The following is a 22,679-nucleotide window of genomic DNA, read 5'->3' as shown; positions in this document are numbered from 1 at the left end:
TTCATTTTCTCCCTCTTTTTGGGTATTGTTGCTTTCCTTTTCACTTTGCCCTAATAAGGAATGTTCTCTCTAGAGCAAAATAGATGCCAATCTCAAGCATTTCTGAAGGAAGAGCTATTGTAGTTCGAAATTACAAAATAATTCTCAGGGTATTATTTTTGGTCATTATTGCTAGGCTTTTACTATTATGTTCCTGATGTTGGCTGGGACCTCCCAGTCCTCGGAGATGTAAGCAAGGTCAGTGCTGGCCGCCATCACATGCTCTGCGGGGCGGGGGAACCTTCTTGTGTCTCCAGCAGGTGGAGAGAGTGGTGAGTGGGGCGGGGGAAGAGCAGTGCGGGCCCTATCCTGGAGCCTTCGCCGCCTCCTGGCTAGCAGTTTCGCTGAACGCGGGCTGTTTTGCTCCATGTGGATCCAGAAAAAAAAGAACCAAACTTCTTTACCAGTTCCATACGCTGACCCTATTCACATACAACATATGCGAATATAGCAAACTTGGGTTTTTTTGTACTAGACTTGAGAGTGGGGAGAAGGGGGAAAACCTCTGCCTTGAAATCAGGTGAAGAATTAAAAATAACTTCCGGTGGAACAGAAGGTCATCCTGCTCTCAGTATAACCACTGTCGCCCCACCCTTCTCCAGCGGGGGTGCCTCTGACACTCGCCTGATTTCTCGCCCCTTCCTCATTTGTCCTGGTACTCCAAACCCTTCTCTGCAAAACCCGCGCGGAGATCCCGCAGCCGGTCCATCTGGATCCAGACGGCAAAAAGGCGCCCCCTTTCCCTGGCACGCATCCCCAAGGAGCAGCTTGAGCGATCCTTTGTTTCGGGTATATCTTCAGAGAGCATGGTGAGCGCGGGGTTTACACCCGCCGCTCCCTTTGGGCCCACCGCGCGCCCACGCGGTCTGGGCTAGACAAAAGTACCGCCCGGCCACCGTACGCGGCCGCTTCACCCACCTTGTACTCCCGCTTTGTCTACAGAAGTGCCACCCGCGCAACGTTCTCGATTCCAGCAGCCCCGTCACACCCAAAAACCAAACAGCTGAGCTTAATATTGATGATGTCCAAACTGTTACCACCTGCACATGTAATCAATAGGAACAAAATCTAATGAGACATTTTACCTTAGTTTTGTCTTCAGCATCCGGAAGCACGTATCCACCGGCTGCACGCCTCGCTCTGGGTCCGCGGGTCCCAGGAAGGCACCGGGAGGCCCTGGGGCGGCGGCCGGCCGCGGCGGGGGCGAGTCCTGAGGCACCCAGCCGGTCGACAGCCAGTCCGGGTCTCGGGTGCCCCCGCGCTTGCCTCGGGAAGGCGAAGGCCGCCACTTCTCTCTTTGTAGCGGTAGCCATCCCGCCAGCCCAGGTGGCGGCGCCAAAGCGCAAGCGCGGAGAGTGGCTCACGCTGCGCTGGGGCTGGGCCACGTGTCCAGAAACCGGCCCAGCTGATTGGCTCATCTGCGCTCCATCCCTCCCAAGCTGGGGCGGAGCTTGTGGGGCCTGCGCCTTCCGGACTTCTCGCGGGGAAATTGCAGGCAGGTGCTCCGCGAGGACAAGGAGAGCCGAAGCCGCAGGCCGCTGTGGTTAGGTAGGTGGCAGGGTTCCTAAGCAAGGGGACCTCCCTGTGAGGCCGCTGGGGCGGCCGGGAGTTGAGGAGATCCTGCCCCTGCCTGTGGAACCTCGCGTTGACAGAGAGGCCTCGACCGGTCTCCATCACTGCTCGGCCCCCATGGCCTCAGGGCCTCGCGCCCTCTCAAGGTTGACTCTTTGGAAGGGCTCCCCGTGGGGGAAGGGTGGGCAGAGCCACCTCCCAGGGACAAGGGAGGGGTCAGGAGCCATCGATTCCTCCACTTGGCCGGCAGGCCAGTCCTCTCGGTGACCTCCTCCAAGACTGCGCGTGGGGCCAGGCCACAGGTGAACCTCGGGATCCCCCACCGCAAGGGGTGACGGGGTTGCAGGGCAGCTCCACACGCCGGCCACAGAGGCTCCAGCGAGCATTTGTACCTTATGTCCGCCTCAACATCAGAGTTACTTTTGAGCTTTGTTTTGGTTACCCATCCTCCTCTTACAGACATGTGGGTGTTTTAATCGCCCCTCATGAAGTTGCCATGACCACTCGGCCAAGAACATGTCTCGATTCAAATCATTTTTCTTTCAAAATGTCTGCGTTGTCGTTGTTGTACATACGCTTTTCAGTTCTTGACTCCGCCGTGTCTTCTTCATATGTGAGGGCTTCCAGGTGAGATTCTGTGTTTTCTGAAATCACCGTTATCGACTTCATAAAATCCGGCATCATTTGCAAGATTTTCACATTTCCTTTGAAACCGACTTGCCTTATCCTCTTAGATGCTGCCAACATCTGCCTCTGAAGGAAGGAACTGGCTGATAGAGCCTCGGTGCAGTGGGCAGGGGCAGGAGCTGGAAGTGGGCTGGGATGTTTGAAAGGGGCTAATATTCGCACGGTCACCTGTAGGTGACTGTCTTTATGTTACGCTCACCCTCTGCTCCACAACCTTGTGACTGGGGATCGGGTTAATGTATACTCAGTTAACAAGATCCTCTTGTATTCAGTTTGAAGTCTACTGCTGTAGAGAATCCCTAAATTTGCCACCGGAGGATCATCTCCCTACCCTTTAGACTCACGCTGTGTCTTTGATTAGTGGTGTACATATGTGTGAAGGGGACAGTTGTCACTGAAATTACAGACAGCTGAATGGCGATTTGAATTGCATGAGCATTAAGGTCTTCCCTGAGAGCGGTATGCAAAACCCATGGTTAGAATGATTTTATTCAAGCATCAGGAAGTATAGATAAATCCCCCTGACATCAACACAGCAGGGGACACTCTAAGAACCTAATTCTAATGAATATACATTTTGACTTTTCAACTACAAGGCAAGTAGGGCAGAGGATTTATTTAGAACTTCCTAATTAATAGCCTAGTATACTAGTCAGGGTCATTACAGGGCTATTCTGTTTCTCTAGAGAAAAAGAACCAATAGGAGATACAGATGTATATATATGTGTGTGTATATACGTATATATATATGTACACATATACATATATACACACACATATATGTGTACATATGTATATGTATATACATATGTATATACGTATATACATATGTATATGTATATATGTATATATACACTTATATGTATATATGTATATACACACACACATATATATGTGTACTTGTATATATATATAGATATATATGCATGTGCATATATACATACACGCATGTATACATATACGCGTGTATATGTACATGCATGCATATGCATATATACTTATATATATCTTTGTATATATCTGTGTCTCTGTGTGTATAAAGATTTACTGTAGGCATTGACTCATGTGACTAAAATGTCCCACAACCTGCCATCAACAAGGTGGAGAACCAGGAAAGCGGTATAGTTCAGTCCAGGTCTCAAGGCCTGAGCACCGGAGCACCAGTGTCCGTGGGCATGAGAAGATGGGATGCCTCACTACAAGCAGACAGACTGAATTTACTCTCCTTCTGCGTTTTTTCTTCTATTCGGGCTCTCAGTGGATTGGATGGTGTCCACCTGCATTGGTGAGGGCATCTTCTTTACTCTGCCTACTGATTCACATTCTAATCTATTCACACACGCACACACACACACAATGTTATAATCGTTAAGAGGGAGGTGGAAATGCTTGCATTTTCTAACCCATGACAGAAATGCCTTCTCCTGGGAAGCCAGGCATGAAAATACACCATGGTGTGGGTGCTGGGATTGTGTGTTCTGGGTGAGGCTGCACCGAGATGCCTTTCAGATAGGATCAGAGCCATGTCTGCAATCAAATGGGACACTTCTCGCTACGTAGTTCGTTCACTTTCGCAGCCTTTGATTATTTGGAAGGTCACTCCACTGGTTTATGGAGAGGTGGCTATGGGGAATACAGGGAAGGAGACGGGGCCCGCCTCAATCCCGTTGGCCCCCGGAGCCGAGTTTGCGCAGGTAGTGGAGGTGTTTCCGACAGGAAGTCTCCTCAGGATCGATGTGGCAAAGGTGGTTGGCTAAGGAGATCCACTGAGCTTTCCGCTGACCAATGAGAGAATGTGCTTAGTGAATGTTAGGTAGAACCCCGTGTAGCCACCATTTTTGTAGGTCAAAAAAGGGTTGGACCATCACTTCCATAAGATTCAGCCGATACTTTGTGGAACATGCGACGTGCCCACATTTGTTCCCAGTTTCCCTCACTGTGTCTCGGGTGTCAGCTGACAGGGCGGTGGCAACCCCCTGTGTGTTCGCTCTCTGTTATGGGTGTTGGCACGCTGGAGTGTAGACGGGATTTGTGTACACACGTGTAGGCACCTGAGAAATGTCATACTCAAAAATTTTCTTTAAGTGGAATTCAATGTGAACCTGGGGCAGTGTTCGGGTGGGCTGAAGGAAATTCAATCACAGACACTTTGGAGACCCCTTTACTCCCCTTTGGGGGCACAAGCTGCTGGAGGTTTAGGTGAAATCTGAGGCAGCCTTTTCTCCCTGGTCTGTGTGCTCAGTGCCAATAGTCTCGTGCTCAGCTGCGTATTATCCTTGGAAGACAAAACCAGAAAGGCAGCTTTCCAGCAGCTCCTCTTTGTCCTTTCTCGACAAGCTGTCACCACAAAGGAATGTGCTTTCACAAACGATTCTGAAGGAACATATCCCACCGAGCCCCCAAAGGCCTCCCTGGAGGCCAGTGAAGGATAGTTTGTGGGTATGATCCCTGTGTGGGCTGTGAGCTGTTCCAGAGCAAGGGCCATGCCTGTCTTCTTCACTGCTTCACCCCAGAGCCCTGAACACCCTGGTGCCTAGTGGGCATGTAGTGGACATCTGCCGGAGGCACGAGCAGGTCAGAAAAGCGCCAGGGTTGACTCAGTCTGGAAGTCGGGGGGTTTAGGAATAACCTGGATACAGGTCTTTCTGGACTGTGGTAGCTAACTTTTATGTAGAAAACCTGCCTGAGACCCAGTGACCCTTTTCAGTGGGAAGTGGCCTGAGGGATAACAAAATACTAGAAAGAAACCCTTGTAAAGAATTATCAGTAGGGGCGCCTGGGTGGCTCAGTCGGTTGAGCATCTGACTTTGGCTCAGGTCATGATCTCACAGTTCGTGGGTTTGAGCCCCGCATTGGGCTCTGTGCTGACAGTGTGGAGCCTGGAGCCTGCTGCAGATTCTGTGTGTCCCTCTCTCTCTGCCCCTCCCCCCACTCATGCTCTGTCTGTCTCTCTCTCTCAAAAATAAACATTAAAAAATTAAAAAAAAGTGTTATCAGTAAACTTGCTGCAGGTGGTACATTGGTAGAAGCTATTACTGAATACAGAGTAAGACCTCTTTTAAAAAATGCATTTTAGGGGCGCCTGGGTGGCGCAGTCGGTTAAGCGTCCGACTTCAGCCAGGTCACGATCTCGCGGTCCGTGAGTTCGAGCCCCGCGTCAGGCTCTGGGCTGATGGCTCGGAGCCTGGAGCCTGTTTCCGATTCTGTGTCTCCCTCTCTCTCTGCCCCTCCCCCGTTCATGCTCTGTCTCTCTCTGTCCCAAAAATAAATAAAAAACGTCAAGAGTAAAAAAAAAAAAAAAAATGCATTTTATTACAATATGACACACATACACAGGTGTATATAAATGATACTCATAGAGTTAATGAACATTTACGTGCCCTAAGCACTCAGGAACATCTCTCCCGCACCCCCCCCGCCCCCCCACAATACTACCTCAGATGTCAAGCACTCTTGAAGTTATATCATTAGGGTTCATTCTGATTGTTTGGGGCTTTATGTAAATGTAATCAGGGAGTATGCTTTCTTTTGTGCCTGATGCCTTTTACTCCTCATTATGTCTGGGGGAGGCATGCATGTTGTGTGTGGTTGTAGTGTGTTTGCACTGTGAGAAGAGATGGTGATTTATCCATTATGCTATTGTTGGACAGCCAGGATGCCTATTATGATGAGCAGTGCTATGAACATCCTTGTTTGTGTTTTGGGTGCACATGCACACACGCTTGTGTTGAGTGGATTCCACTTAGGAGAGGAGTTGCTGATTGTTTTAGGTCACAGTGTCCAGAAGCGGAACCTGAGAGGGTATTGCCGTTGCAGGTGGTTTATGGAAACATTGTTCTCTGGAGGAACCTGTCAAGGAAGAGAGAGAGGAGGAAAGCCAGGGCAAGAAGCCAAGCCAGCCCATCTATCTGGTTGGCGTCCACCTGAGCCTGACTCCAGGTGAACGACACCGCAGTCAGCCCTGGAGGACTTTCGTAACCTGTAATCAGCCAGGCATTGGCCATGGGCCCGCCCCGAGGGGTGCGCATCACGCTGTGGGCATTTCCGGATGAGATGGCTCCCGTCGGCGAAGTCATTCTCCGGAAAAGGTGCGAGCCTTCATCAGTCGGCAAACACAGAAGCTGGGCGATTGGTACTGGCCTCTACAGGGATCTGGGCGGTCACCAGCCGCAGCTACTCTCCCAGCCCGTGGAGGGTGTATGCTCAGCGGTGGCGGGTGCTGCCAATACACACATCCGCCAGCATCTCAGGAGTGTTTCAGTTCCACACCCGCAGTACCGCTAGACATCATCTGACTTTTCCGCTCTAGCCGTCAGATAGAATCACAGTAGTATCTCATCCTAACTGTAATTTGCATTTCCCTGATGACTAACGAGGCTGAGCCCCTTTCTTGTGTTTCTTGCCACGTGGATATTCTCTTTCGAGAAGTGTCTCAAGTCTTCGGCCAGTTTTTCTGTTGGGTTGTGTGCCTTTTCTTACTGTGTGCGTTCTTTATTCTGGTTAGCAGTTCCTGTCAGATATTTATGTTAGAAATATCTTCTCCAGCATAGTGGTTTGGCTTTTTCCTCCATAATATGTCATTTGCTAAACAGAAATTCTAACTTTTAATAAAGTATGTCATCTTTCCGCTCTGTGGTTGGTGCTAGTGTGTGTCCTATTTAAGAAATCTTTGGCCTGAGGCCATGAAGGTGTTCTCGTATATTGTCGCCCAGAGACTTTGTTTTAATTGTCACCTTTAACATTCGGATCTCTGAGTCATTTGGAATGGAGTTTTGTCTATAGTGTGAGACGTTGTTGCTTTTGTCATGAATCAAGGAATGTGTGGTCTGTTCCTCATTTTCCATGTAGTTTTTTGGGATCTATTGATCTATTCCAGTGGTTGCTACCTGGGGGTAATTTTGCCCCCTCCGGGGAACATTTTACAATTTTTGGAGACGTTTTTTAGTTGTCATGAGAGAGAGAGAGAGAGAGAGAGAGAGTGTGTGTGTGTGTGTGTGTGTACTGTAGGCATCTAACAGGTAGACACCAGGGATGGTGCTGACCATCCTGCAGCACACGGGACAGCCCCAGGGGAGAGTCGTCCGTCTCCAGTGTCAGCAGTGCCCAGGTTGGGGGACCTGCTACCCTGCACCGGTGCCACTGTGTTAACCTCTTAGCTTCACAGGGTCACTACTTTTGGTCTTGTGATCCTACAGTTTTCTGCATCTTTCCAAGCCTACCATGGCCCTTCTTTTGCTTTTGTTTTTCCACATACATTTTGGAACTGGCTTGCCAGTCTACACAACCCCTCTACCCCGGAAAAAAAAATCTGCTGGGATTTTGGTGAGATTGAATAGAATCTCTAACATGCCCATAAGTTTGAGGAAGTTTATGTCTTTTCAAAAACAAGTCTTAAAGTCCATGAACATGATACATCCTTCCTTTTACCTAGCGCTTATAAATTTCTTGTAATTTTTTATATTTTTTTCTATAGGTGTCTTGCAAAGCTTTTGTTAGATTTATTCCTAGACATTGGATAGTCCTACTGATACTGTAAATATCATCCGTTCTTTCCATTTTAATTTCTCGTTACATGTCACTGGTGTGGAAAATGTGGTTGTGTTTGTATATCGGCATGCATGTAATGGTGAGGCTGGATTCTCCTAGTGATTGTATTAGCTTGTGTATTTTTTCTTAATTTTCTACATATTTGTATCAAATATGAGAGCTTTACTTTTTCCTTTCCAATTGTTTTGCTGTATTTATTTACTTACTGCTTACTGTGTGGGTTAGGACCTCCAGCACACTTTCGGATAGTGATGGACCATCTTCAGCTTGTTTCCAATCGTGGCAGAAAGTTTTCAGGGTTCTACCATTAACTTCTCCCTGGTGACTTTTCTTACTTTAGAGTCTGCTGTGTCTGAAATTAGTACAGCTTCTCTTGCTCTCTTTTGATGAGTAGTAGCATGGTGTATTTGTCTCCATCCCTTTTAATTTTCATCTCTGTGTGTCTTCATTTTTAAAGTGGGTTTCTTCAGACAACATAGAGGTTAAGTCTTACGTTCTGATCCACTCCAACAGTCTGCCTCTTACCTGGTGTATTCAGGCCACTGGGGTTCGAATTGGTTGTTGGTATTGGGTTAATAGCTACCATGTTTCTTACTGCACTCTGTTTATTACCCGTGTCCTTTGTTCCCATTTTTGTCTTTCACTATTTTTCTGCATTTTCTGGTTTTAACTGAGCATTTTATGTGATTCCATTTTTTTCTCCTTAAAATATTAGTTATACTTTCTTTTTCTTAAGTGTTTTTTTATTTATTTTTGAGACAGAGAGAGACAGAGCATGAGTGGGGAAGGAGCAGAGAGAGAGGGAGACACAGAATCTGAAGCAGGCTCTAGGGTCTGAGTTGTCAGCACACAGCCCGATGTGGGACTCGAACCCACGAATCGTGAGATCATGACCTGAGCTGAAGTTCGACCCTTAACTGACTGAGCCACTCAGGCGCCTCAGTTATACTTTCTTTTTTTACTTTTGTTAGTGGTTGCACAAGAATTTGCAGTATATACTTAGGACGATTCCGGTCCCCTTTCCAGTAACAGTACATGTACTTCACAGATAGTGCAGATGCCTGTATACGTAGAATGCAGGAAGTACGCATAGCACACGTAATCAAGTACATTGTTATTTTGCACAAACTGTTACCAGATCAATTGAGAATAAGATAAAAGTTTTCATTTTACTTTCACTTATTCCTTCTTCAGTGCTCTTCCTTACTTTATGCAGGTCTGAGTCTCTGACCTGGATTACTTTCTTTCTCTCTAAAGAACTTTTCACGTCTCTTGAAGGCATGTCTGCTGGCAACAAGTCCCCTCAATTTTGTTTGCCTCAGAGGGTCTTTGTTTCTCCTTCTCTTTTGAAGGAAAATTGCACAGAATGCAAAACTCTAGGTTGGTGGTTTTTTTCTCTCTCAACACTTGAAATAACTCTACTCTCCTTGTTTGCACAGTTTTGGAAAAGTTGGATGTAATTCTTATCTTTGCTTCTCTGTAGGTATAGTGTTTTGTTTTGTTTTTTTTTCCTCTATGGCTTTTTTTTTTAAGGATTTTTTCCGTATCTTTTCTTTTTTTTTTTTTTAGTTTTTTTTTTAAAGTTTATTTATTATTGAGAGACAGAGAGAGACAGAGCATGAGCAGAGGAGGGGCAGAGAGAGAGGGAGACACAGAATCTGAAGCAGGTTCCAGGCTCTGAGCTGGCAGCACGGAGCCCGACATGGGGGCTCGAACTCACAAACTGTGAGATCATGACCTGAGCTGAAGTCGGACGCTTAACCGACTGAGCCAGCCAGGTGCCCCTGTATCTTTTATTTTCTGTAGTTTGAAAAGGACATGCTGAGGTCTAGGGTTTTGTTTTTGTTTTTGTTTTTGTTTTGCGTTTATACTGCTCAGTGGTTTCTGAGCTTGCTGGATGTGTGGTTTTACGTCTGACACTGGTTTTGGGGAAACTCTCAGTCATTGCTGTTTCAAATATTTCTTCTGTTCCTTTCTTTCTTCTTCTAGAATTCCCATTACGAATATGTTACACCTTTTGTAGTTGTCCCTCAGTCCTTGGATGTTCTGTTTTTGTTTTGTTTTGTTTTGTTTCTTTCAGTCTTTATTTTCTTTGCTTTTCAGACTGGGAGGCTTCCATTGCAATGTCCTCAAGCTCAGAGGTTCTTTCCTTAGCTGTGTCCACTCTACTCATCAGCTTGCCAAAGGCGTTCTTTGTTTCTGTCACAGTATTTGTTGTCTCTAGCCTTTCTCTTTGCTGCTTCTTGGGATTTCCAGCCCTGTGCACATTGCCCTTCTGTTCTTACACGCTGTCTACTTGGTCCATTAGCATCCTTAACATATTTTTAAAAAAATTTTTTATGTTTATTTAAATGTTTTTAAGTGTTTATTTTTGCGAGAGAGAGAAAGAGAGAGAGAGAGAGCACGTGCGCAAGTGAGCAGGGGAGGAGTAGAGAGAGGGAGACACAGAATCCAAAACTCCAGGCTCTGAGCTGTTGGCACAGAGCCTGACGTGGGGCTTGAACTCATGAACCATGAGATCATGACCTGAGCCAAAGTCACTCAACCGACTGAGCCACCCAGGCACCCCTAGCGTCCTTAACATATTAATCAGAGTTGTCTCAATTTCTGGTCTGATAGTTCCAACATTCCTGCCGTGTCTCACTCTATGCTTGTCTGTCTCCTCACAGTGTGTTTTTTGCCTTTGAGTGTGCCTTGTAATTTTTTTTCTTGATAGCTGGACATAAAAGGAAAAGGTGAAAGGGCCTGCCGTAAACAGCCTTTAGTGGCATGGTGGTGAGGTGTAGGGAGAAGGGAATCAGTCCATATTCTGCTCGTTAGGCCCCAGTCTCTCAGGGAGCCTGTACATCTGGACTGGGAACTTGCCAAGAGTTTCTCGGATTTTCTTCTCCCCTCTTCGCTGGGCCAGGATGGCTAGAGTGAGCTGGAGCTGACTATCTTCCTTCGCCTGGTCGGGTAGGCTGTGGTAAAACCTGAGCAGGGCAGGCCCTGGTTAACTCGTGTCCTCTGAGGGCAGGCCTTGTTGAGGAAGGGCAGAGAGCTCCGAGGTGTTTCAGAATGCGTCCTTTCTACTCCTCCTTCTGGAGGCAGGAATGCATTTTGTCTCCAGCATTTACTGTGAGGACCTGGCTGAGCTCCTGGAAGTAAAAAATTTGAGCCGGCCATGATTGGGTCTCCCTGCCACTGGGTCTCCCTGGGGTTTTTGTCCACTCCACACCACCAGCAATTCCTTCCATACAGTTTAGGTTTTCCTGCTCCAGAGCTCACCGGTCTCTGCTCTGGAAGCCGTGACTCCCTGTGGTCACCTGTCTGTCTCCATTCCAGTCGTGGGGGCAACGGTGTGCCCTGTGTCTTCCCTTCTTTTTCAGAGCCAAGGAGAGGTGTTCACGTTTCCATCTGGTCAGCTCTTTACTACTTGTTGGAGTGGAGTGGTGACTCCAAGCTCTTTAAATATGGAATTAGAAATCATAGGTTTCTCAGATCTTTTCTAGGTCATGAACGTTGTTGAATTTCAGCAAATATACGTTGAGATGATCATATGATATTTCCTCCCATCATTCTGTTGATGGGGTTGAGTAGTGAAGAATTAATCTGACCCAGAGAGGGGTTTGCCCTTGGTTTTGGGGAGGTGCTGTGGCCCCAGGAACGTCCTGCCTGGCAGGAGTGTCCTTGTTTGATGGGGCCTTGGCCACTGGATAGTCCAGCAGTGTGATGTATGATGGGGTCTTTAGGACTCATCTGGGTCATCGGGACGTGGTCAAGCCCCGGTTAGGACTCTGAACACGAAGGCTTGGGTGAGCTTCCCGGGTGGGCTACACTCTGGAGTGCTGTTGCACGTGAGAGCCTGAAGTGCATAATGCTGTCTAGGACTCCGTGGGAAGATCAGAAGCTTTGCATTTCGACCCTCCAAATCTCCACTTGATGTGTCCTTCCTTTTGGCTGCTTCTGATTTGTGTGCTTTTGCTATAATAAGACTGTAATTGTAAGTGCAGCACTCCCCTGAGTTCTGAGAGTCATCCCAGTGAATTATCGATTTAAGCTGGTTGTGGGAACTCCTGACTTTGTATTCCTGCTGGTCAGAAGTAAAGAAAGTCCAGGACACGAAGCTGTGGTCTTAGTAAGAGCAGTCTGGCGGAAGACTTGTGAGGTTTGGCCCCCTCTGAGTAGTTGGTACCAGAAGTCATTGCAGAATGAATTATATGGATTTTTTCCCCCCAGTTTTAAACCAACGTTGTGTTTCTAAAATAAATCCAGCTTGGCCACAATGCATTATTTTTGTTATCCTTTATATATGTCACTGAAAAGATTTATTAATATGTGATAAGGATTGTACATCTATGTTCGTGAGAGGGATTGGCCTGAATTTTCCTTTCCTATAATGTCCGTGTTAGGTTTTGGTGTTGAGGTTTTTCTGGCCTTATGCACAAGTGTTAGGAAGTGATCTTTTCTTATTCTCTAAAAGACCTTGTGTAAGATTGACACTTTCTTCCTTAACCTTTTGGAACATTTTTACCAATAAAACTTTCTGGACCTAAAGTGCTCTATAAGAGATGTGGGCTCTATAAGAGTGTTTCTATAAGAAACGTGTTTCTGTTTCTTATTTTATCAGTTTTGGGAAGTTTGGGCTTTAAGAAAATTACCAATTTCATGTAAATTTCCATACTTATAGGGTAAAGTTATTCATAATGTTCTCTGATTAATTTTTTAGTGTCTGCAGGTTCTCTAAAGACGTCATCTCTTACATTATTCATATTGGTAATTTGTTTCTTCTTTATCTTTTTTTAAATCAATCTTTGTAGGAATTTCCCAATTTTATTAGTCTTCTTGAGATGCTAACCTTTGGTTTGTTGGTTTCCCCTATTATACATGCACTTCCTATTTGATTATGTTCAGCTTTTTCCTTTGTAGCCCTTCCCTTCTGCTTGGCATTTTCTGGTTTTTCAAATATAATTTCTTGAGATTGATGATCAGACCATTGATGTTTCAGTGTTTTTCTTTCTCACATGTACAGTTAGACCATAAATTTTCTCTTAAACATGGCTTAGCTGCATGGCACACATTTTCATTTTGACATGTGTATATGTTACGTGTCTCATATATATTTGAAAAATATGCAAATTCTGCAGTTGTGGAGTGCAGTGTTCATGTAAATTAGGTCAGGTTTGTTAATCATGGTGCAGAGAGCGTCTGTATCCTCTTTGGCATTTTGTCCGCTGTTCTGTTATTTCCTGAGAGAGGCATGTTAAAACCTATCGAAGCAATTGTAGATTTTTTGTTTCCTCTTTTATTTCTATAAATTATGCTGTACATATTTTGAATAGATGTTAATTAGGTGCATGTACGTTTCACATGGTCCCATCTTCCCAGTAGATTCTTTCACTATCCAAGATATCCCTGCGTATTTCTAGTAACACGTCTCTCTTTAAAACGACTTTGACCAGTGTCCGTATAGTATCCTGACATTCTCTTGATTGACTTGTGTGAGTCTTTTTCCATGCTTTGATGTTCAGCTTGCCTGTGTCTGTATGCAGAAAGCGGGTTTCTTTTACAGCATAGACTTACAAAACCCAATCAGACATTGTTTTCTTTAACTGGAGTATTTAGTCCATGTATATTTTCTATAAGTACTGATATATTTGAGTTTATATCTGTAGTTTTACTACTTGTTTTCTCTTCCATGTTTTACCTTTCTGTGTTCCATTTTCTTTCCTCTCTTACTTGTTTTTATGTTAATCAATGTAATTTTGTGATTTTATGTTCTCCCTTTTTAGCTTATTAAGCATTATGTTGCTATATTCTAATGGTCCAACTAGATATTACAACATGTATCCTGGAGGCATTGCCGTGTGTCTGCCTGACATAATTAGCACTTTTACCACTTCCTGAGTGACTTAATGACCGTAGAACACAGTCCGTTTAACCTTTATCACCTTCTGTGTTATTTCTGTTTCATATCTAAACATATTTTCAATGCCACAAAACAGGGTGGTGATGATGCTGATGGCATAGAGGTAATCTAAAGAGCTCTTGAGATTGACCCATGTACTTACACACTTATGTTTTGTTTTTCACTTCTCCTGAATCTGCACAGCTGTACGGGCTCGGTTTTATTCTGCCTGTAGACACCTCTTGCAAATTTTAGTTAGTTCACTGATTTTTGTTTGTTTGGAAAAGTATCTAGTCCTCACCTTCAAATGACAGTTTTCCTGGGCGTAGAATTCTCAGTTGGATGTTAGCTTTTTTAACCACTTTGAAGGTGTCCTTCCTTGTTGTCTGGATTCTGCTGTTTCTGTTGCCAAGTCAGCCATCACTCTTACTGTTGACTGCAGTAAAGGTAACGCCTCTTAATTCTTGGCAGCCTTTCTCTTTGTTTTGAGAACTGAGGTGTGGCTTTCTTTTTCTTGATCTCGCTTGTCAGTCTTACTGTTACTTCTGTGAGATAAGGTGGTTTATTTTGTCTAGTTGCTTTTAAGTTTTCCTCTTTGTCCTAGATTTTTAATGCTTTCGTTAAGATGTCCCTAAATGTGGCTGTTTAGAAATTCACATTCTTAAGGTTCATAAAGTTTTTGGCATAAGATTTTATATTTTGTATCAGTTCTTGCCATGATTTCATCGAATTGGGGTTTGTCTCCAATTCTCCACCTCATCCCTTCGAGCCTCTAGTTATATGTGTGCTGAGTCTTACCATCCCGTGTGCAATTCCTGCCTGTTTCCTGTTCTTCGGTTTGGGCACATTCTACTCTGCCCCAGCTGCCTACTCTCTTCTCGCTTGTGTTGAATCTGCAGTCAGAGTCATCTATTGAAAATGTACTTCCAGGGCGCCTGGGTGGCTCAGTCATTTAAGCACCCCTCTCTTGGCTTCATCTCAGGTCATGATCTCACAGTTTTGTGAGCTTGAGCCCCACAGCGGGCTCTGCTCTGACAGCGCAAAGCCTGCTTGGGATTCTCTCGCTCGCTCACTGCCGCTCCCCCACTCACACTGTCTCTGTCTCTCTCAAAAGTAAGTAAATAAACTTAAAAAAAAAAAGTACGTTCAGTTATTGCCTTTTTGAGCTCTAGAATGCCCATTTTCCAACATTTTATAGATTCTAATTCTCCACTAAAATTCTTTGTGATTTATTTTCATGAATGTGTTATAGTTATTTTTAAATCCATGCATTATGATTACAGTATATATATATAGATAGATCATCTGTGGCTCTGTTTCCATTGTCTGTGTTTTCTTTGTGTCTTACACACAGCAGGTTTGCTGTTTTAAAAACAATTGTGATTAATTAGTGGAGTAGAGCCTCTGTAAGTTACCGTATTCTTCTGGAAAAGAATATTAATTTTGTTATGGCTTGTCGCGGGCAGTTGTGTTAGGGGAATCAGAATTCCTTTTACCATTTCCAGACAGGGCCTTGCCTTCCCATTCGCCCTTTTCCAGGAGTGGCCCGTGCTCCGGATTCATCACAGCACCTCACAGGCTGGAAGCATTACCGTTTCCCTGACACGGGGCCAATTTTCTGCTGGTCTTAGACGTTTGCGATCCCTACTTACCAACGAGCAGGTGTCTCCAGGGAAGAATCAGAACAGAGTCTTGAACTGTGTCCTTGAACTGTGCTTGCTTTCTGTCCCTGTCCCTGGAGTCCTGGCGTCCTCCAGCACCCGCTGGTCCCCAGCCCTGCACCTCTGCCCAGAGCCCACCCAGCTCCTAGTTTCTCCAGGCTTTCTGCCCATGATCCCGGCCTCTTGTCCACACTCCTTGTGCACTAGCAACAACCTCAGGGCGAAAGCATCGTAAAATACCAGCCTCCTTGAAATGTGGTTTCCTTTCCTCTGGGACCTAGGGCCATCCATCCGTCGTAGTTCTCTCTCTCATCCTGAAAAACAAAGCTTATTTATGGAAAATTCAGCTTTTCTTTGTATGTATTTCATATGGGTTTTCTGCATCTACAGGGAAGGAATTTTCTTGCTGCAGACTAGTCATTTATACCTTGAACCAGATGACAACATCTACCATCTCAGGCACTGCATTTCCTGTTATAAAATAATAGCCTATGCATCCACCAAAAGGTTTTGTTTTTTGTTTGTTTGTTTTTTGTTTTTTTGAGTAAGAAATGGAAACTGACCCTGGTTAACTTAAGGAAATCAAGACAGAAACTACCCCCTGGGATAGGCACTACCCTCACCTTCATTGTGCACCGAAGGTCTGAGGTTCTGGAACATCAAGTAACAGATTGCACAGATCCTACATCGCAGAGTGGGCATTTAGACCAAAGCTCTCCGGCCCGGAAATACTCTGAAACACTACTGTGTACTGCCATTCCCTAGTCCTTATATGGATTCCCATGCAGGTGTAGAAATAACGTGCAGAAACCCTCACCCTTCGTTCAGTTTCCCCCAGCGATAACATCTTGGAAAGCCATATATTGCTGCATCAAGTCAAAGATGCTGACATCGATACAGTCAACCAGCTTTATTTCTACTTAACCCATTTGTGTGTGTGTATGCACACGTCACCCTCTGTGATTTCATGCCACGTGTAGATTCCTGTGGACCCCAGCAAGGTCGAGACAGAGAACTTCCATCACAAGGACCTCTCATGCTCCATGCTTCTCTTATAACCGCAGACACCTCTCACCCTCCACCCGCCCCTGGCAACCACTACCCAGTTTTGTGTCTATAATCTTGTCATTTCAAGAATGTTCTATGAATGGAGCCACACCCTGTGCAGTCTTTTGAGGCCGATTTGTATCACTCAGCATAATTCCCTTGAATCCTCTGCAAGGGTGTGCACACATTAATAGTTTCTTCCTTTATAGTGCTTAGTGGTGTTGCCCATGGGTTTACGTTTAAGATTGAATAAGATATATGTAAACTTCCCTCCGCAGTGACTGCCACATAGCAGGACACCCCATCATGGGAGCTGGTGCTGTTTCTCTATGCAGAAACATGATGTAGTTGTTTAAACTTGAGTTCAATTACACATGCAGCTTTAGAGGTTGAAGTGACCCCAGGCACACTTAATGAGTCCCAAGTGTTTAGGTATGAACAGTGTTTGGAGGCTGAATTGAGGTACCCTTCTCATCTCCCAGAATTTAAAAATACTGACATAAGTTGGCCTCAGGAATAGAATAGCATGGAACACCCTAGAACGGAGAGGTAAAGCCAGGTGAGGAGGCGGACGAGAGACTAGGGCCTGATTGAATCTATTAACATATGTAAAGTGAGTTTGTGCCATTGGGAGAAAGTTTGCTCCATCAGGGAAGCAGAGCCAGGTAGGAATCCCACTGGCAAACACTAGAAGTTTCATTCAGAGCCTCTCTGAGGGGTAGAGAGAGCTTAGGCTTTGGAGACACTTCTGCCCTGAGTGTCAAAGCCTGTCGTGGGAGGCCCACGCATGTTCTCAGCCTGATGACGTTGACTCTTCGGTACCCCAACTCTTGCTGCTTCTATTCCAGGATCCCCAGGCGACTGCTGATGGTTTGTGATGGCTCGCATTGATGTGTCCACCAGGAGATAACGCAGAAGTCATAGGGGCTGTAAGCCTTCCCTTCTCTGTCAGAGTTACTTTTCATTGTTAACAAGTGATATTCCGAATATGATTTGGTGTCTGTGTCTGTGGTGAAAGAAGGCTTGGTCCTGCAGAGGCAACATTTTCTAATTCCGTGATAATTACAGGACATTTTGCTGCCACTTATTGAACGCTTACTAGGTGCCGGGCTCCCCGTGAAACCTTCTGTTTGCATTGCCTTGTGCTGATCCTTACGTTACCCGGATGTGAGAATCCAGGGCACATTTAGAGAGGTGGCGTCACCCCCTCTGTCCACAGCTAGCAAGTGACAGAGTTGGGATTTAAACCTGGGTGGTTTGACTTCACGTTTGGGTTGTTAGCCACAGAGCCACAGAGCTGAGGTGCCACAGCCAAAAGGTTGGCATCTGGGTCTTGCACTTCAGCTGGAGAAGCTTGGCTTCTGTGAGTCTGTCCGTGTGAGAGGGATCAGCTCACAAGGAGCTGGTGGAATCAGTCTTCGATCTGTAAACCAAGGGCCACAGCCTGAACAAGAGTGACTTTGCAGGCTAAAGGGGGCCGCGGGAATAATGATGACAGTAACAGCAGTGATAAGAGTAAGGATAACCCTGCTGATACTTACGGAGTGAGAACTGGGCCAGCACTATGCCGTGCTTTATGTCTGTTAAGTCATTAATCCTTAAAACATGCCTTTGAGATCATGCATTTTATAGAGGAGGGAACTGAGGCGCAGAGGGGTTAGGTAGCCCACCCCTGGTCACACAGCGGTAACAGAGCTGGGGTTCAAACTGGCCTGCCTCGTGCAGGGCACACACACTTCCCACTTGAGCTGTGCCGTCCTCTTCACAGCCGGGTGGCTCTGGAGCATCTCTGAGTTGGGGGCTCTTCTGGGCAGCCTCTTCTGCTAGTGGCGGGGGTGGGGGGGGAGATGAGATGCCTTGAGGTATTGCGTGATGCAGTTTTGGAGTGGTGGTGGGGTCCGGAGCTGATGACCAAGAAAGAATTCTGGAGACATCTTTGGTGCAAAAAGGTGATTTCATTAAAGTACAGGGATGGGACCCGGCAGCAGAAAGAGCTGGACTGGGGTTGTGATCAGTGACTTGTTATATCCCTTTGGGTTCAGAGGGGGTTAGGGATAGTGTATGTCTCTAAGGAATTTTGGAAGTGAGGTTTCTAGGACCTTGAGGGGCTAAAAGGGGTTAGGAAAAGGTCATTTGTTATTATTTAGTAAAAACTCCGTCATGAGACCCTTCAGATGCATATCAGGGGCCATAAGCTTGGAGGATGATTGCCAGCACATATCTTGGGGGGTGGAGATAAAGGAAGTTTCCGAAGGAATTTTTATGTGTTAAAGTAGACTTACAGGATCCTGGGGGGTCAGGCTGAGATTCCTTTTTGCCCCTAGCAAAGTGTCATCGTCAGGACACTGGAGCTCCTGGAGGAGGGTCGCCCTGCCGGTCCCAAGGAGTTGTCCATGGGCTGCAGAGAGTAAGGAGATTTTCCGTTTGCCCTTGTTTCCCACATCACACGAGGACTTCCAGCTGCCTCTTCCCAGGTGGGAAGGAATCATTTAATCTGGCCACAGGCTCTGGTCCTGCAGGAGAAGGATCCAGTGGGAGCCGTGTTCTACGGGCTTCCATACTCTGTGGGGAGGCTGGAGATTAGACTGGGGAAGGGACACCATCAGGGCAGAGCCAGAGTCCGGGGTGCAGGGAACCCCCCCCCCTTCCTGCCCCTCAGCTCAGTGCACCTGGTGCGAATCAGGTCAGCCTTTGTCCCATCTTGTTTCATTCTGGTTAATGGTCAACATATGTGGAGAGAGCTCATGGAGACTGTGCCAGTTTGACTTCCAGTCCCCCCACTACACCCTGCTAAGCAGTGGCCTGGCACCTTGACTTCCTGCCTGCCCATGACTGCACACAGTGGGAGAGGTGGCTCTCCCAGTGCTCAGGGGAGGGCAGTGGAGGGTGGGGAGCCTCGGTCTCCTGGTTGTGCGGGACCCGCAGCCACCACGGTCGATGAGACCGGAGAGGCGAGTAGCTTGGGCAGAGGCTGCAGGAAGGCAGAAGTAGCCCACGATGCTGCAAGCTCCTCTGGTGAAAGTTCTCGTCTCTTTAAAGAAGGCTCACAGCCTCCAGGAGAGCTCAGTTTTCCATAGATAATGGGGAAACAGTGAAAGCATTTTACCAAACTCTGGGTATGTTAACTTGACTTTATTATTTTTTTTAATGTTTATTTATTTTGAGAGAGCGAGAGTTAGAGAGCAAGAATGCATGAGCAGGGGAGGCAGAGAGAGCTTGCTCAGGTTATGATCTCAGGGTTCATGAGATCAAGCCCCACGTCAGGCTCTGCACTGACAGGGAGGAACCTGCTTGGGATTCTCTTTCTCTGCCCCTCCCCTGCTCATGATCTGTCTGTCTCTCAAAAAAAAAAAAAAAAAAAAAAAGACAAACATTAAAAAACTTTTTAAGTGAAAAAAAATCAGAATCATTTATTTCCTCTTCTTTACTTTCAATTTCCATGCCACCATTTGTTTTCAAAGCAAGTAAAATCTATTAAAGAAGCCCAGTGAAAATGAGTAGATCCTTACTGGGTGTGTCAGATTAGACGAAGTCCCTTCAAATTGCCTTAGAAATTGCCCAAGAGTTTACCCTAAAAACTGGGATGTCTCTGGAAGTTTAAGAAGGTGCAGGTTTGTCAAAAAGAAAGGCAAAAGGAGATGAAACCGTTCAAAGATACTTCAAAAGGATAGAACTTCAAATGAGAAGTATCCAAATGATTCCTTTGAGTCCTAAGGAAAGGTTGTTTGTGGGGAACAGTCTGCAGGAGGCACTTGTCCCCAGACTCCACTGTATGGAGGTGAAATGTTCCTATTTAAGGAGAGATGAAGCCATTTTGCGTGTTTATACCCACCGGAGGCAAGACCAGATACTTCATCGGGAGCAGCTGCTTTTAATTTTTATAAAGGCTTTGAAATCACCAGAAACGGGATGTTTTTCCTCAACATGGAATGTCTGGAATTTGCAGGGGAGGTGTTCTCAAAGTAAAGTTTCCAAAGAGGATGAGCTGGGGACTTCCCTGTCCCCCACACTCCCCCTACCCCCACAGGGAGTTCCAGCAGGATCTGTTGGAGGTGAGAACCTCCAGCGACTGAGTTGGAATTGTGATGTGGAGACTTCAAGGAAGTCTTGTAAAAAGAACTTTTAGTACATTGGTTTCCAGGAAAAACAAAAACAGTCCCGCGTAGGGGCGCCTGGGTGGCTCAGTCGGTTAAGCGGCCGACTTCGGCTCAGGTCATGATCTCGCGGTCCGTGAGTTCGAGCCCCGCGTCGGGCTCTGGGCTGATGGCTCAGAGCCTGGAGCCTGCTTCCGATTCTGTGTCTCCCTCTCTCTCTGCCCCTCCCCCGTTCATGCTCTGTCTCTCTCTGTCTCAAAAATAAATAAAACGTTAAAAAAAAAAACAAAAAAACAAAAAACAGTCCCACGTAATACTTTATTAAAACAAAAAGAATTGTTCTGAGTTCGATAAGAGAGCTGACCTCAGCCTCCTGGAGAGTTGTCTGTGTTGGTACGCGCAGGGCTCTCAGAAACCATGCCTAAAACACAGTCAACTTTCTGAAACCCAGTGCTTTTTGAACGTGTTGGAAACACATTCCCTTTGTTCCAAGGATGGTATGTTTTGGAGGTGCTCCCTTCCTGGGTTTTGAAGGACCGGTTTGGTCCCCCCATCTAAAGAAAAGAGCTAAGTGCTGATGCCTGTGGCATTAGACTTTCTGAATCAGATTTTGCTCCTTTAAGTCACCATCTTGTGAAAGCCAGGAAAGTGGGGAGACCTCACCGCCTTGTGGGAAGGAAGTAGTCCCACAGGCACCGAGCTTCCTGAAGACAGAGGGTGGGCCAGCTCGTCGGGTTTCAAACAGGGTGGTGTGACATGTGGTGTAACACAGGTGACTGCACCTCCCTTGCTTCGGTTCTGACAATACCATCAAAGTGAGTGCACGTGGCAGGACTTTTTAGGCAAAACAAATACACAAAAGCCAGCTTAAATAGGATTAGGCAAAGACAAGGGGAAGTAATTGTCCACAGGCCTGGCCAACCCAGGTGCTATCCTGCTTTTCTGTCTCTGCCACGATGCTGGTCTCATTTCCAGGAGGCCTCATACTCAGGGGGGTCTCTCGAGGTCCCAGCAGAGGTGCCACTAGCAGCCCGGGGCGCACATCCGACCAGCCCAGCACCAGACTAGAAACCGCACATAAGTCCAGCAAACTCTTAGAGGGTGAGGTTATTTAACTGGATTTGGTTATGTGTCTACCTCTGGTGTAAATTCTGTGATTGAATGTGGGACAGGGGACCCATCTCTAGAAACGGGGTGTGGGTCAGGCCTGACAGTGGGGAATAGGTGGGCTCTGAAAACAAAATGAGGGCACAGCCAGAAGAAGGGGCGTGCTTGCTTATCAGTGGGCAGACATATCTGTCCGCTCCCCGAACACTGAGGAGTGGAGGACAGACATGGGTCCGGGTAGTAAGAGAAGCGGTGACCAAAATTGGGTTCTCCCCACTGCTGTCCAGGTGGGGTGTCATTGGGCCACACTCCTGAGTCCTTGTGGAATGTGTTAGATGCCAGAATGATTCTGGGAACAGCTGAGGGCGAACCGTGGGCTCTCAGGCAAGGTGCACAGATGTGGACCGCCTCCCACCTCACTGCATGCTTTGACACTTGAGCTCCTGGGAGAGACCAGGTGCCAGGTTCCGGACAGAGTAGGGACGGTTCCCACGAGATCTGCCACAGTCCAGCGCAGGAACCCCAGATGGATCCCACCTTTGCCTTCCGAGTGCCAGGGGAGGAAGGGCCCCTGTGTAGACGTGGCTCCTGGGGCACGTGGAGAGCCCTGAGCACGGAGGAGATGACTCCGTTGGCAGGAGGGTCCCTCCAAGGCTCACAGTTGTTCTGGGCAGACGACTGCCGTCCTGACGAGCCTGTGAGCCTGCCCTGCCCTAGAGCCTTTCCCAAGCCAGGGCCTTGGCTGCTGCGGTGACGTCACTTGCTCTGCACACATAAGGCATTTTTCCTAAGTGACCTCCAGGCAGAGAGGTTCTGGGTCTCCCACGCTCTGCTTTTCACCTGCGGGGTGCTGTTTCCATAGGTCCCATCTCCATCACTGTGCTGCCATGTATGTGATTCTGCAGACCTGAGTCCTCCTCACTGGGGGGCTCACTGTCCAGCTTCTGGTCTCCCAGGTCTGCACTTGTCTCAAATAACGACACTAGACACGGCCCAGAAAGGGTGGAGGCCGGGCCCCCACATCACTCACACGTGGGG

The 22,679-nt window shown here is 46.7% G+C and overlaps 1 long non-coding RNA gene across 1 annotated transcript in view; it reads left to right on the top strand.

The window, feature by feature from the left end:
* The first annotated feature begins 1,492 nt into the window (after window positions 1-1,492).
* LOC128773439 (uncharacterized) overlaps window positions 1,493-22,679 on the top strand; it is a 116,053-nt gene continuing 94,866 nt past the window's right edge. The window contains exon 1 of the long non-coding RNA XR_008417673.1: window positions 1,493-1,587. This is a non-coding gene — a long non-coding RNA (uncharacterized LOC128773439). The remainder of the gene's footprint in view (window positions 1,588-22,679) is intronic.

This window comes from Panthera pardus, unplaced genomic scaffold, assembly GCF_024362965.1.
Source record: "Panthera pardus isolate Hobbes unplaced genomic scaffold, ASM2436296v1 HiC_scaffold_25, whole genome shotgun sequence".
Taxonomy (NCBI): domain Eukaryota; kingdom Metazoa; phylum Chordata; class Mammalia; order Carnivora; family Felidae; genus Panthera; species Panthera pardus.
The sequence above is the reverse complement of the archived record's forward strand: the minus strand, read 5'-3'. Positions and strand labels throughout refer to the sequence as shown.